Source organism: Lepus europaeus, chromosome 17 (genome assembly GCF_033115175.1).
Source record: "Lepus europaeus isolate LE1 chromosome 17, mLepTim1.pri, whole genome shotgun sequence".
Classification (NCBI taxonomy): Eukaryota; Metazoa; Chordata; class Mammalia; order Lagomorpha; family Leporidae; genus Lepus; species Lepus europaeus.
The window spans coordinates 36,982,924-36,998,903 of NC_084843.1; positions in this window are offsets into that span (position 1 = coordinate 36,982,924).

The window sequence follows — 15,980 nt, forward strand, 5'->3', positions numbered from 1 at the left end:
AGAGAGAGAGAGAGAGTAAGCCATCTGCTGGTTTATTCCCCAGATGACCTCAACAGCCGGAGCTGTGCCAATCTGAAGCCAGAAGCCAGGCAGGAGCTTCCTCCAGGTCTCCCACATGAGTGCAGGGGCTCAAGGACTTGGGCCACCTTCTACTTCTTTCCCAGGCCATAGCAGAGAGCTGGATTGGAAGAGGAGCAGCCGAGACTCGAACCAGTGCCTATGTGAGATGCCAGTGCTGCAGCTGGTGGCTTCACCCGCTACGCCACAGTGCCAGCTCCTCATTCAATATTAATAACATAAAAGTTCTTGACTTAGCGCTTTGCTTGCCTTAGTTTCTTATTGAAGTAAGTAGACTCATGGTACTTGCTGAATATTGAATGTGAGAGCTCAGGCCTCCGTGTGTTGTGCTGGGTGCCCATTCCCAAGTCTGAAACACACATGGCTGAGGAACAACACCTGCCTATTAACCTCCCATCCTACCAGCTAGGGAGGATCAAACACAGCCTGCCTTGTGTGGACTCGCTCAGATTGACTTCCAGTCTACCTCCCAGGAAACTGTCATGCTCCCAGGGATGCACAGTGAGAGGCGCTAAACTGAGGAGTATATTCAAAAGGCCTGTCCCACTAGAAACTCCTTGGGAATCCCAAGGCAGTGAGATTTCGACTCCAGGGTAAGGCCACAGAGCTGTGGAAATGGACAGCACTGAGATTTTTGGGGGCTAGAAATGTCACTCCAGGCCGGCACCATGGCTCAATAGGATAATCCTCTGCCTTGTGGTGCCAGCACACCGGGTTCTAGTCCCGGTTGGGGCGCCAGATTCTGTCTCGGTTGCCCCTCTTCCAGGCCAGCTCTCTGCTATGGCCCGGGAAGGCAGTGGAGGATGGCCCAAGTGCTTGGGCCCTGCACCCCATGGGAGACCAGGAGAAGCACCTGGCTCCTGCCTTCAGATCAGCGCGGTGCGCTGGCCGCAGCGCGCTGGCCACGGTGGCCATTGGAGGGTGAACTAACAGCAAAAAGGAAGACCTTTCTCTCTGTCTCTCTCTCTCACTGTCCACTCTGCCTGTCAAAAAAAAAAAAAAAGAAAAAGAAAAAAAGAAAAAAAAGAAATGTCGCTCCAAATGTTACCTCTTTAGGTCCTCTCCCAACATTTGTAGGGCTTGGCACAAGACTCCCATCAGAGTGAAGTCCAGTATCATGTGTCTTAATGTTAAATAGTCACAGCTCAGTCTAACAAATACATTCTATCCTCCTATCTTGCCTATGCCTTTGTAACAATAAAATTTTTTAAAAGTTTAATTATTAATTTATTTGAGAGGCAGAGTTACAAACAGAGAGAGGGAGAGACAGAGAGAAAGGTCTTCCACCTGCTGGTTTGCTTCCCAAATGACTGCAACAGTTGGAGCTGGGCCAATCTGACACCAGGAGTCAGGAGCTTCTTCAGGGTCTCTTACATGGGTGCAAGAACCTAAGCACTTGGGCTAGCTTCCGGTGCTCTCTCTGGCACACTAGCAGGAAGCTAGATCACAAATGGAGCAGCTGGGATTTGAAATGGTGCCCACGTGGGACACCTGTGCCACAGATGGTGTCTCCACCCACCCATGCCACAGGGCCAGCCTCACAGTGTTTCACTGATTGTGTCATTTCACAAATCTCTTCATTGGCCAGAGCTAATCACAAAGATGATGGTGAAACATTAGTAGCTATAGGATACTTTGTCTTTGTGCTTAGCATTTTTTTTTGGGGGGGGGAGATTTTATTTATTTGAGTGGCAGAGTTATAGATAGAAAAAGGGAGAGAAAGAGAGAAAGGTCTTCTATCTGCCAGTTCACTCCCCAAATGGTCACAATGGCCAGGTCTGGACCAAGCTGAAGTCAGGAGCTTCTTCCAGGTCTCCCATGTGGGAGCAGGGGTCCCAGCACTTGGGCCATCTTCCGCTGCTTTCCCAGTTCATTTGCAGATTGCTGGATCAGAAATGGAGTAGCCAGGATTCAAAGTGTTGCCCATATGGCACGCTGGCGCTGCAGGCGGAAGCTTAGCCCACCATGCCACAACACTGGCCCTGTGCTTAGCTTTTGTGTTTGTTTGTTTTTTAAGTTTTATTTATTAGAAAGGCAGAACTACAGAGAGAGAGGGAGACACAGAGAGAGCGAGATCTTCCATCTGCTGGCTCACTTGCTGGGCCGATCCGAGGCCAGGAGCCAAGAGCTTCCTCTGGTCTCCCATATGGATGCGGGGGCCCTTGGGCCATCATCCTCCACTGCTTTCCCAGGTGCACTTGTGCTTAGCATTTAAAAGCCACTTTCTAGTTTCTTCATTGAAGGAATTTTTATGTAAAATGAAATATTATGCTTTCTGCGAAGTCTATTCAATGGGAAATTGGATAATCATTCGCTTGAACTGAATTTTGTCCTGTTGGAAACATTCTCTCACTGCCACAAGGATGTGATAGCCATTTGCCAGGATCCTTACCAATAAATACAGTAAAGTTCCAGAATTCGCTCTTCTCCGCAATTTCATGACCATCATTTTCTTCATTCCCTAATAAACATCCCAGAGTAGCATTTGAGTTTTCTGAGCTGTAATTTAGCAGGAATCATTCTTTTTTAATTCTCATGGCTCTGATCTGTTACTGCATCTCTGTGGAGGTGCAGAGTTTTCATCCACTTGATTTGACGAGAATAGCTTTAACTTAAATTTAATTGTTTTGATAATTAACTGTGTCTTCATTACTTAAAAAAGTCCCAATGTCCTATTTGCACATTTAATAACATCATATGCGGGCTGGCGCCGTGGCTCACTTGGCTAATCCTCCACCTGCGGCACTGGCATCCCATATGGGCGCCAGGTTCTAGTCCCGGCTGCTCCTCTTCCAGTCCAGCTCTGTGCTGTGGCTCGGGAAGGCAGTGGACCATGGCCCAAGTGCTTAGGCCCCTGCATCTGCATGGAAGAACTGGAGGAAGCACCTGGCTCCTGGCTTCCGATCAGTGCAGCGCGCTGGCCGTAGTGGCCATTTGGGGGGTGAACCAACGGAATGAAGACCTTTCTCTCGGTCTCTCTCTCTCTTTCTCTCTCTCACTGTCTAACTCTGCCTGTCTAATAATAATAATAATAATAATAATAATAATAAAGAAAGAAAAGACTTAAATTTTATAAATGAGAAAATCCAGCGATCTACACTATTTTCACAGGGTGGACACTGTGGCTTAGTTAAGCTATCACTTGGGATGCCTGCATCCCATTATGGACTTTCTGGTTTGAGACCTGGCTGCTGTGCTTCTGATCCAGCTCCCTGATGATGATGGTCTAGGTGTTTGGGTTCCTACCACACACGTAGAAGACCTAGATGGAGTTTTAGGATCTTGGCTTCAGCCTGGCCCAGTTCTGGTTGTTAGCATTTGGGAAGCAAACCAATCAGTGGATGGAACATTATTTTTCTCTCTCTCTGCTGCTCTGCCTTTCAAAATAAATAAATAAATCTAAAAAATTATTTTCAGGGGCCAGCATGTGGCACAGTGGGTAAAGCCGCTACCTGCAACTCTGGCATCTCATACGAGTACTGGTTCAAGTCCTGGTTGCTCCACTTCCATTGCTAATGTGCATGAGAAAGCAAGGGAAGATGACCCAAGTACTTTAGCCCCGGCCACCCACATGGGAGACCTGGGTGGAGTTCCAAGCTGCTGGCTTTGGCCTGGCCCTGGCCATTGTGGCCAGTTTTGGGGTGGACCACTTCAGTGGCTGGAAGAGCTGTCTATGTGTCTGTGTGTAATTCCAAAATTATTTCCATGTTTTCAAAATGATTATTTTCCCCTAAAATAGTATTCCTCCTAAAAACATTATCTGCCTATTAAATTTAAAGAACACAAATAACTAACAAATGTCAAAAATTTAAATCAAAATTATGTAAACAAAGATGAAAACTTAATTTTTGAAGTTTTGTTATATCTTATTAAGCATTTATATAAAAATTATTTCCAATTCTAGCATTCAATATCCATTTCCAGGGGTGATAGCATTTAGCCTAATTGTTAAAGATGCCACTTGGGACATTGATGTCCTTTATCAGAGTGCCTGGGTTCAACTCTAAGCTCCACTCCAGTGTCAGCTCTCTGCTAATGTGCATCCTGGGAGGCAGCAGGTGATAGAATAGCTCAAGCGATAGAATCCCCACCATCATATGGGAGGCCCAGACTGGGTTCCTGGCTCATGGCTTCTGCCTGGCCCAACTGTTGTGGGCATTTGAGAAATAAAATACCAGATGGTGATCACTCTGTGTCCTTCTGCCTTTCAAATAAATAAATAGGAAAAAAAACACCTAGTTTTATAAAAATGCCCATTTCTGGGGCCGATGCTGTGTGCATCAGGTTAAAGCCCTGGCCTGCAGCACCAGCATCCCGTATGGGCACCAGTTCAGTCTCGGCTACTCTACTTCCAATCCAACTTTCTGCTAATGTGCCTGGGAAAGCAGCGGAGGATGGCCCAAGTTCTGGGACCCCTGCTCCCACATGGGAGACCCAGAAGAAGCTCCTGGCTTCAGCTTGGCCCAGACCTGGCCATTGTGACCATTTGGGGAGTGAACTAGCAGATTGAAGATCTCTCTCTGTCTCTGTGCCTCTGCTTCTGCCTCTCTGTAACTCTTTCAAATAAATAAACAAATCTTTTTTAAAAAAGAGTAATACAGGCCTGCGCCGCGGCTCAACAGGCTAATCCTCTGCCTTGCGGTGCTGGCATACCGGGTTCTAGTCCCGGTCGGGGCGCCGGATTCTGTCCCGGTTGCCCCTCTTCGAGTCCAGCTCTCTGCTGTGGCCCGGGAAGGCAGTGGAGGATGGCCCAAGTCCTTGGGCCCTGCACCTGCATGGGAGACCAGGAGAGGCACCTGGTTCCTGGCTTTGGATCAGCGTGGTGCGCCGGCCGCAGCACGCCGGCTGCGGCAGCCATTGGAGGGTGAACCAACGGCAAAGGAAGACCTTTCTCTCTGTCTCTCTCACTGTCCACTCTGCCTGTCAAAAAAAAAAAAAAAAAGAGTAATACGAATTATTCACCACTGGAAAACTTATAGCTGGCAGATGTGTAGAGTGTGGACATAGTCATCCCTTGTTACCTGTGGGAAAATTGGTTCTGGGACCCCCTGAAGGTACCCAAATCTGCAGATGTTCCAATCCTTTGTATAAAATGGCATGATGTTGTGCACAGAACCCGTGCAGACTGTCCTGTATTCTTTGAGTCATCTCTAGATTACTTATAATCCCTAATGCAATGTAAATAGCTGTTATATTGTATTATTAATAATGATGAGAAAAAATCCGCACCAGCATCATTTTCCCACCAATGTTTTCGACACACAGTTGGGAAATCGATGGTGGATAAGGCAGGCTGACCTTACTGGTCTCCTCATGACTACTTCTGGAAATAAGAATTACAACGAAGGAGGGAAGGAGAAAACTGTCTCTCAGCACTATTGGGAAATACATATTAGTAACGTAGTCACAGTCCGAGCAGCCACTGAATGCTTGTGGACAGGAACAACGTGACCGGTTCCGTTCTCTCTTCTGATACCTTCCAGGGCTTTCTGCTGCCAGGCCTCTTCCTCACGCTCTGAAGGAAAGCAGTTGCCAGCATCAGGCGCATTCACCCCCCTAGCTGTCGTGTTTTGGGGACTCAGGGCGAGAAATGCGGAGAAGCATTTCCTTGGTGTCCCCAAAGTGGGCGACAGGTCGCACTGTGCTACCACCGAGCCCCCCCAAACGACAAAGCTACTCACATGCTCTTTGGTGACGTTTTTTTGGCAGTGTGTTTGGGACACGCCGCGCCCTCTGCAGAGTGGGGCTCAGCCAGAGGCTGGCCTGGAGTGCGGTGGTGCTCCTGTTGGGAGCGGCTGTACCCTCCTGAGCTTTGCGGATGCACACTCACTGACGTTACCCGTTTGCAGGGACATCTCAGCTGTGTGCTGTGGATGCTCCCCAGGCACCCAGCCCCTGTTTAGGGGCAGACAGGCTGGGATTGGCTGACTGAAACCAGAGAGGGTCATATTTGACACACCTAAGAATGACATGTGCAAGAGCCACGGCTCTCTTCTCTAACTTGTCTGGACTCTAAAGAAGTTTCCAAGGTCTGTTCCTCCAGAACTGTGCCACACACACTTTTTCAAGGCCTTTCTTAGGGGAAGAGTCATGAAGAAGAAGACAACGACATTCTATCATTTCTTTTTTTTTTCTTTTTGACAGGCAAGAGTGGACAGTGAGAGAGAGAGAGACAGAGAGAAAGGTCTTCCTTTTTCCGTTGGTTCACCCCCGCCATGGCCGCTGCGGCCGGCTCACCGTGCTGATCCGAAGCCAGGAGCCAGGTGCTTCTCCTGGTCTCTCATGCAGGTGCAGGGCCCAAGGACTTGGGCCATCCTCCACTGCACTCCCGGGCCACAGCAGAGAGCTGGACAGGAAGAGGAGTGACCGGGACAGAATCCGGCGCCCCAACCGGGACTAGAACCTGGTGTGCCAGCGCCGCAGGTGGAGGATTAGCCTATTGAACCATGGCGCTGGCCGACATTCTATCATTTCTATTTGCTTTTCAATTTAGAAAGACTTTTCTCATATATTCTCTTTGTTAGCTCATGAGATAGCATTGTGTGGGTGAGGAAACAGGTTCTGAGACATCCAGTGACCTCAGCAAGGACACAGGGTTGAGCTGGAATTGGACAAAGGTTGTTTCCATGTTGCACAACTGGCCTGTCTTTGGGTCATAGATTTTTTTAAAGATATATTTATTTATTTGAGAGAGAGATCTTCCATCCTCTGGTTCACTTCTCAAGTGGCTACAACAGCCAAGGCTGAGCCAGGTTGAAACCAGGAGTCGGGAGCTTCTTCCAGGTCTCCCCACATGGGTGCAGGGGCCCAAGTACTTGGGTCATCTTTCACTGCTTTCCCAGGCCACGGCAGAGAGCTGAATCCAAAGAGGAGCAGCCAGGACATGAACCGGCACTCATATGGGATGCTGGCACTGCAGGTGGCGGCTTAACCTACTATGCCACAGCACTGGTCCCAAGGACCATAGATCTTGAACTCTCTCACCAGGACCTCAGTCTTTTATCCTCCAGGAAACAGTGGTTTCTGTGCAGCCAGTGTGACTTTCTGCCCGCCCACATCCTCAGGCTCCTGGATGCACCAGGTCTTTCTTCCCCCTTACCTACAAGGGGACCATTCTCAGGGAGGGGCCTAATCCTGTCCCTCTTGGCCTGCACAGTAAGCCTCATGAACATAAAGAGGTAGCTAGTGAATCACCTCCTGCTTGCTAAAATGATTGGCAAACTCAAAGTTCAGGATGAAGCTCATATCTATTTGTTACAAAATGAGAAATTTAAGTCATTTAAGGTGATGAATTAAGGATTCATCTTTATTCCTGGATGATGTCCTTCCTAATTTTTTGTAGGGGTAGAAGGGGATGGGTATTTTAAACTATTTAAAATACTCTTGGGGCCCACATTGTGGCATTATGGGTACAGCTGCCCCCTGCAGTCCGGCATCCTATATGGGTGTCTGAGTCCAGGAGGCTCTACTTCTGATCCAGCTCTCTGCTATGGTCTGGGAAAGCAGTAGAAGATGACCCAACTCCTTGGGCCCCTGCACCCGTGTAGGAGATCCGGAAGAACTCTTGGCTCCTGGCTGCGGATTGGCGTAGCTCCAGCTGTTACAGCCACCTGGGGAGTGAACGAGCAGATGGAAGACCTCTCTCTCTCCTCTCTCCTCTCTGCCTCTGCTTCTCTGTAGCTCTTTCAAATAAAAAATAAATAAATCTTTAAAAATTCTTTTAAGGCCGGCGCCATGGCTCAATAGGCTAATCCTCCACCTTGCGGCGCCGGCACACCGGGTTCTAGTCCCAGTCGGGGCGCCAGATTCTGTCCCGGTTGCCCCTCTTCCAGGCCAGCTCTCTGCTGTGGTCCAGGAGTGCAGTGGAGGATGGCCCAAGTCCTTGGGCCCTGCACCCCATGGGAGACCAGGAGAAGCACCTGGCTCCTGCCTTCGGATCAGCGTGGTGCGCCGGCCGCAGCCCGCTGGCCACGGTGGCCATTGGAGGGTGAACCAACGGCAAAGGAAGACCTTTCTCTCTGTCTCTCTCTCTCATTGTTCACTCTGCCTGTCAAAAAAAAAATTCTTTTAAAGATTTATTTATTTTTGTTTGAAAGTCAGAATTACACAGAGAGAGGAGAGGCAGAGAGAGAGAGAGAGAGAGAGAGAGAGAGAGGTCTTCCATCCGATGGTTCACTCCTCAATTGGCCACAACGGCTGGAGCTGCACTGATCCAAAGCCAGGAATCAGGAGCTTCTTCCAGGTCTCCCACATGGGTGCAGGGGCCCAAACACTTGGGCCATCTTCTACTGCTTTCCCAGGCCATAGCAGAGTGCTGGATGGGAAGTGGAGCAGGCCGGTCTCAAACCGGCGCCCATATGGGATGCTTGCACTTCAGGCCAGGGTGTTAACCTACTGCACCACAGCACCAGCCCTAAAATATTCTTTCTTGGTGCTGTGGCACAGCAGGTTAAGCTGCCATCTATAGCGCCAGCATCCCATATGGGTGCCGGTTCTAGTCCTGGCTGCTCCTCTTCCAATCCAGCTCTCTGCTATGGCCTGGGAAAGCAGTGGAAGATGGTCCAAGTACTTGGGCCCCTGCACCCTCATGGGAGATCTGGAGGAAGCTTCTGGTCTTGGCTTTGGTTTGACCCAGCCCTGGCCATTGTGGCCATTTGGGGAGTGAACCAGTGGATGGAATGTCTGTCTGTCTGTCTGTCTCTGTCTCTCTCCCTTTCTCTGTCTCTGAACTTGGCCTTTGAAACAAATAAAGAAATCTTTAGGAAATACTCTTTCTTTTATAAACTACACATGGTAGTTTAAAAAATTTAATGTCCTCATTTAGCAACATGACAGTCACCAACTTTGTGTCTTTCCTCCAAATATATTCAGAGCTTTTATTGCTCTAGGAATTCCAGGCGTCTGGAAACCACTGGCTCAGGGGACAATTTAACAGCGTCTCCCCGGAGTGTCACCAGTGGTGTTCAGGACCTCAGTGAGCCAAGAGCTGAGGTGGGTTTGGCAAATGGCAGCCTTGTGCTGCATAGCTCTGGCACACAGTGTCATTACTTTCTACCTGGGGACTTCTGAAAACAGTGATACAGCAGAGTAAGCTGGTGGGTGCCGCGCCTCCCAGGTGTTCCGGCTCTCCACGTGGAATAACAGGAGGCTCTCTCAGACGAGCTGATCTCTCAGAGGTCGTGGGTGGCATTGAGAACGTGAACCCTGAAGACCCACCTGGATGCTTTAGCACATCACACCTGCTAGACTGGAGATCCTGTCACCAGATACAAGATGACAGGGGATCCTGTCACCAGATACAAGATGAGATACAAGCTGCAGGAGCTGGTTCTGCCTGAAATCAAATGCAAGGTGGCAAATTCCCACAACACAGAGCTTCACTGTCCCCAGCGCTGGTCAAGCGTGTTTCCCAGGCCACTTTCACAAAGCACTGTGTCACAATGTGCCTCTCCGCTAAACTGTTGGCTTTCCCTTTCACGCATGCTCTGAGCATGCTTTAATTCTTCTTCTTCTTCTTCTTCTTCTTCTTTTTTTTTTTTTTGACAGGCAGAGTGGATAGTGAGAGAGAGAGAAACAGAGAGAAAGGTCTTCCTTTTTGCCGTTGGTTCACCCTCCAATGGCCTCTGGGGCCGACACATCGGCCGGCACATCGCGCTGATCCTAAGCCAGGAGCCAGGTGCTTCTCCTGGTCTCCCATGTGGGTGCAGGGCCCAAGCACTTGGGCCATCCTCCACTGCCTTCCCGGGCCATAGCAGAGAGCTGGCCTGGAGAGGCAACCGGGATAGAATCTGGCGCTCCAACCAGGACTAGAACCCGGTGTGCCGGAGCCGCAAGGCGAAGGATTAGCCTGTTAAGCCTACAGGCAGCCAGATCACAGCAACCCAGAGGAGGCAGGGTTAACCTCCCCACCTGAAGGCCTCCTCAAGGGCTGGATGGTAGTCTTGTCTCAAGGCTGACCCTGATCCCAGCTACCCAAAGAGTTGTGGTTTCGCCTTTATTTTCTCTGAAGCCAGCACCTTTCTCTGTAGCTTCAATAACAACCTCTAAACTTCTCACTTGGCAGAACGAAGTCTGCTCTCATCCTTATGTAGATAATGTAGATAAAGCCAATACAGCAAAATGCTAAGAAGGGGTAGATCTAAGAAGGCCAGACTCCCGTTCATTGGGCATTGCAATACACTTTTCACAGGTTTCAATTATTTACTAAACTGAAAGTCTGGAGAAAAACTGGAAACAGACCACGCCTTCACTTAGGAATGTAACACAGAGAAGAGGAAAATAAGTTTAAGACTGAGCGCTGCATTTGTTCCGGTCCGCAAAGTGCACAACAGGCTGCAATTCTAAGCACCTGCTGCGGCGCTGGCTTCCCTAAAGGAAGCCACCTACATTGCCTCGGTTTCCCAGGGCGCACGATGACCCTACAATGTCTCCTGAATTATCAGAACTGTGGTGTGACTATGCGGTCCCGCGGAATGGAATCGCGGTGGTCGAGTGGTGATATTTACAGACCACCAACACCCAAGGAGCCACGCGCGCACCCAAGGCCAGCGTGCAAGTCGCCAGCAGCGCGCACCAAGGGGCACCGGGAAGTGCCACGCGCTCGGGTCACCGCTGCGCGCTCGGGCGCGCACAGGGTTAACGGCGGCCGCCGGGCCCGTGCGGCCTCGGCCCGCCCACATTCCGCCGCTGAATGGACGCGGTGGTCTGATGCCGGTGGGGTGATTTCGCCGCTCGGCGTCCGACCTTCCCACTGGCCAGCCCCGCGCCCCGCCGTCACGTTACCTTCGGTGCCATTCACGCGGCCCGGCGGGGTGACAAAGCGGGACATTAAGAAGTCCTCGGGCGTCGCCGAAGCTGCAAGTGCTGCGGAACGTGGGGACAATTACCGCGGCTCCGAGGGCTCTGCGGCCCCGCCTGTAATCTGACCCCTTCGCAACGTAAGGGGGCCAGGGTGTGCCGGTCTGTTCCAGTGTCTCAGTTTTGGGAAGAAAGCCGGGGACTACGCATCAGGAGCGTGTAGGCCCCCGTCGTGAAATCCGTGGAAATCAAAAGGAGACACTTGTTGATTTGCCTTGTCTGCTTTTATAAAGCATCTCTTACAAAATACAAACTTTTCAATGCCAAGCGAAAAGCTAGGCAAGCCTTGTCTCCTAAATGAAAATCAAGTGTAAGCATTTAACCTTCCCCTGGGACTAACCGCGGTTGGGAATCAAAACCGCGAGCCTCAGCTGACAATATTTCTTAAAATGCTTTATAAAATATATAAAACATGAAGTGGTGTTAAGTGCTTTTTTTTTTTTATGTGATCCAATGGCCATGAAAGCTGAACAGAGTGTAAGTGAGCAACACAATGACACTTACTGTCACCAGAGAAAGTAAACTAGCATGTTCAGAATGAATGAGATGAAATGTCCAAACAGAAAATTCACTCCTTCAATTAATGCTTAGTCCAGGATGCACCAGACTTGGGCATTCAAGGGTACACTGGAGACCTCAAGTCCTCCTAGTATTCTATTATTGTTAAATTTGAAGGACAGAGAGATCTTTGATCTGTTAGAGAGAGAGAGAGAGAGAGAGAGAGAAATCTTCCCTCCAGCTGGTTGACTCCTCCTGTGTTTGCACAGCGTTGGGCCAAGCCGAAACCAAGAGCCTGAACTCAATCCAGGGCTTCCAGGAAAGGCAGGGATGACTTGCCACTTCCCAGGGTGCACATTAGCAGGAAGCTGGAATTGGAAGCAGAGTTGGAGCTCAAACCTAGGCACTCTGATACGAGAGGCAGGCCCCTACACAGTAGCCTAACTGCTGAGCCAAAGCGGAGCCCCTCTTCCAGTACTCCTGAGGAAGTGCTGAGGCTGGGATCCCCAGAGAAGTAGTAGATGCTGTAGGAGTTCCAGGGGAGACAGCTTCTAAGGTCAAGGTCATGGGTGTGTTGCTGGTGGAAGAGGGGAAATCCCTCCAAGCAGGTATCCCAAAGGAAGATTGGAAATTAGGGGTCAGGGGTTTCCCAACTGTGCTGGGTGTTAGAATCACCTTTTTAAAAAAAAAAAAAAAAAGATTTATTTTGAACTAGTTGCAAAGACACAGGGAGAAAGAGAGACTGAGAGAGAGAGAGAGGGAGGGAGAGAGAGGAGAGAGATCTTCAATCTACTGGTTCACTCCAGGCCAGGCCAAAGCCAGGAGCCATCTGGGTCTCCCACATGGGTGGCAGGGGCCCAAATACTTGGGCTATCTTCTGCTGCTTTTTCTGCTCCTGCTGCAGGGAGCTGGATCGGAAGTGGAGCAGTGCCAGGAACCAGCGCCCACTGGGGATGCCAGTGTCGACGGTGGCCTTACCCTGTATGCCACAATGCCAGTCCCCACCTGGGGACTTTTAAACCTCTCCATGGGAGCAGTCATTTGGTGTACCAGTTGACACTGCTTGGGACACCCGTATTCCATATCAGAGTCCCGGGTTCCAGTCCTTGCTGTGCTTGGGAGATGCTTGGGCCTCTGCCACCGACGTAAGAGCCCCAGACTGAGTTCTGGGCTGCTTACTGTGCCCTGGTCCAACAGCAGCTGTTGCAGAGTGAACCAGTGAATGGAATATCTCTCTTTCAAATAATTGTTTTTTTTAAATAAACAAATGCATCTTAAAAAAAAAACCAAACAAACACCAAAACCCACCTGGTCCAGGCCAAACCATAATAATCTCAGAATGTCTGAGGGTGGAAGGCTGGTATGTATTTTTTACAAAACATTTCAGTGTTTCCAATGTCTAGCAGAATTTGGAAATTTCTGAAGCAAAGGGAGGGAAGTTAACGTTTTAAAAAGTTTTGATCTTTTTTTAAAGGAAAATGTTTGGGGCCAGCACTATGGCACAGCAGGTTAAAGCCCTGTCCTGCAGCGCCGGCATCCCATATGAGTGCTGGTTCAAGCCCTGACTGTTCCTCTTCCGATCCAGCTCTCTGCTATGGCCTGGGAAAGCAGTGGAAGATGGCCCAGCAGCCATGTGGGAGACCCAGAAGAAGCTCCTGGCTCCTGGCTTTGGAATGGCCCAGCTCCAGCCATTGCAGCCATCTGGGGAGTGAACTAGTGGATGGAAGACCTCTCTCTCTCTGCCTCTACTTCTCTCTGTAACACTGCCTTTCAAATAAATAAGTCTTAAAAAAAAAAAAAAAAAGAAAGAAAGAAAAACATTTGCCCAGCAAGCCTGTAGCAGGGGTTAGTCATTGTTCTTTGCTTCCTCCTTCTGTTTATCCTGCCTTGCCTGTAATAAGTATTCAGGAAATGTTGATTGAAGTCAGGGCAAAAGTCAATAAAAATTTTAGATATACCTGAAAACCAGACCTTAAAAAAATGTGTTTTAGCATTTTTTTTTAAGTTATTTATTTGATAGGCAGGAAGGCAGAGATAGCCACAGGGAGATATCTCAATCTCTGGTTCTCTCTCCAAATGTCTGCAACAGGCTGAAGCCAGGAGCCCCAAACCCAATCCAAGTGTCCCCCATGGGCAGCAGGGACCCAGCTACTGGAACCATCACCTGCGGCCTCCCAGGGCACACACCAGCAGGAAGCCAGCAGCAGAGGCAGAGCCGGAATACAAACCCAGGCACTCCCAATGCGGGATGCGGGCATCCGAAGTGGATGTCTTAACTGCTGTGCCAAATGCAGGCCTGTGTCTAAGGCTTCAGTGGTGATTCTCACCTGAGCAGATTGTCAAAGGTGGCATTTTGACAGCAGGGGACAGAAATCATTCTTCTCCCAGTTCATTTGTTCCTCCTTCAGTCATGGGCTGTAATTGCAACCGCATGGGCAACCGTCAGAGCGGTTTTGTTGCTGTCTTCAAATGGTTTCTGCCTCTTTATTAAAAAAGCACAGACTGTCAAATTGTTGATGTGTTAACCATGAAAAGTCAAGAGCAGCCTAGGGAGGAGGCCACGTGAGAAAGCGTATTCCTTCCCGCTGCTGGGCTGGCAGCAAAGGCTCTCTCCGCCCGCCCGGGAGCCGCCTCCTCTGCCTGCTGTTCTGAGAGAGGAGCACGGCTTTCCCACCACTCTGTCCCGGCCAAGCACTCTTTGAAATTCTGCTTTCTAATGTGTCTTGGCATGAAATGGCCTCTTACAATTTATTTCCTATTTTAAATGGTAGTTCCGAGGCTCCAGGGACTTTAAAGGGGAGACAGGAAGAAAGTGTCTTTAATCCTGCCTGGAGCAGCCTGCATTTTCATTAGACCACAGACTCCCCCGGGCCGGGGGGAGCTGGTTCTGACATCCTAAGAGACCCTTGGCAGCCCTCAATAGAGATGATGATGATGTCACACCACTCACAGGAAGCCCCAGGGCGTGCGATCCCATATCGGCTCTGTGTTATTAACCTTTGAAACTCGTCTCTGTAGGAGAGCAGAAAGGCAAGGTGAAGGCATTTATTCCATCTCACTGATCCTCCAGGAAGTACCAGGTCCAACTGTGACCCCCCCAGGGATGAACCTGGGCAGCTTTGCGACCTAGAAGTCAAGCGACAAAGGCTGTCCCAAATCGAGGGGATTCTGAGGGCACAGGACCAGAAACAAATCATTAGCCCCTAGGAGAGGCAAGACGGTGCCTCTGACCGACCAATCACCATCAGGACCAAGTGGCGCCACAGTGCAGGTGTACACTGTGAAGCAGGACCCGGGGCGGGGGGCGGGCAGCCTGGCTTTGCTGCTGAGCCCTGCAAATCCAGCCTCTTCCAAATGCTGCCTCACGTTGCCACGCAGCTCCTATGTCACGCAGTTCGCCAGAAGCCCTTGGAGCCATCACACTGTGGGAGCCTCGCGGCCACCCCGTGAGGCCAGGCAGGGCGTCCACAATCATATCCCTCTTGTTACAGCATGGGAAACCGAGGCTGAGTTGAGTAAGGGGCTAGAGGGAAAGTGCTGCTTCCCTACATCCGGATCTAACTCTTCCCAGGAATTCTTCAGGCCTAGGCTAAGCTTTGGCTATCTCTCAACCAGCCGAGGTCCTCACGAAGAACACAGGTTTCTGGGGCTCACTCTGCCGTTCTGAATGGACATGCTGAGGCACAGGAGACTGTTGTTAACCTGCAGCTTCCTCAGGTGATTCTGATTAAGAATCTTTTTTTTCTTAAAGAGAATAGGACAATTTTGTATGTTTCCTTCTACTTTTTTTTTTTTTTTAAAGATTTATTTATTTGAAAGGCAGAGTTACAGAGAGGAAGGGAGAGACACAGAGAGAGAGATCTTCCACCCGCTGGTTCACTCTCCAAATGATTACAATGGCTGGAGCTGGGCCAGACCGAAGCCAGGAGCCAGGAGCTTCTTCCAGATCTCCCATGTGGGAGATCTTCTCCTGCTGCCTTCACAGGCCATTAGCAGAGAGCGGGATCAGAAGTGGAGTAGCCAGGACTTGAACCAGCACCCACATGGGATGCCGGTGTCATAGGCAGCGGCTTTACCCGCTATGCCACAACGTCAGCCCCAAGAATCACTTTTGAAAACTCCCATGCAGCATGGCTGGACCAAGACCCAGGAGTGATGTGTTGATTCACAGCTCTTGAATCAAGGTCTAGTGTTTCCTTGGCCCTGTACCAATGAGAGGTGCTTGGGAGAACGGGTGTCTACCTGTTGCCTCCTTGTGCCGGCTCTCGCAGTGGTTCTGCTGCAATGTCAATTCTTTACCAGTTCTTTGGGCACAGATGGTGATGGCCTGCACAGATGTCATATGGAGGGACTGGCTGCACCCTCTGATCATTGTCCTGTCAGAACAGGAGCTGTTCTAAAGAGCTGAAACTATGGTTGGGCATCTTGAATGGACAACAGTCTTGGTGTGAGGTGAGTAGAAGGATGTGTGAGGTTCCTTGGGAGACCCAGGCATTGGTCTTGCTTTTACCAAGCGGCTTAATCTCACTGGGTCTCATTGTCTTCTT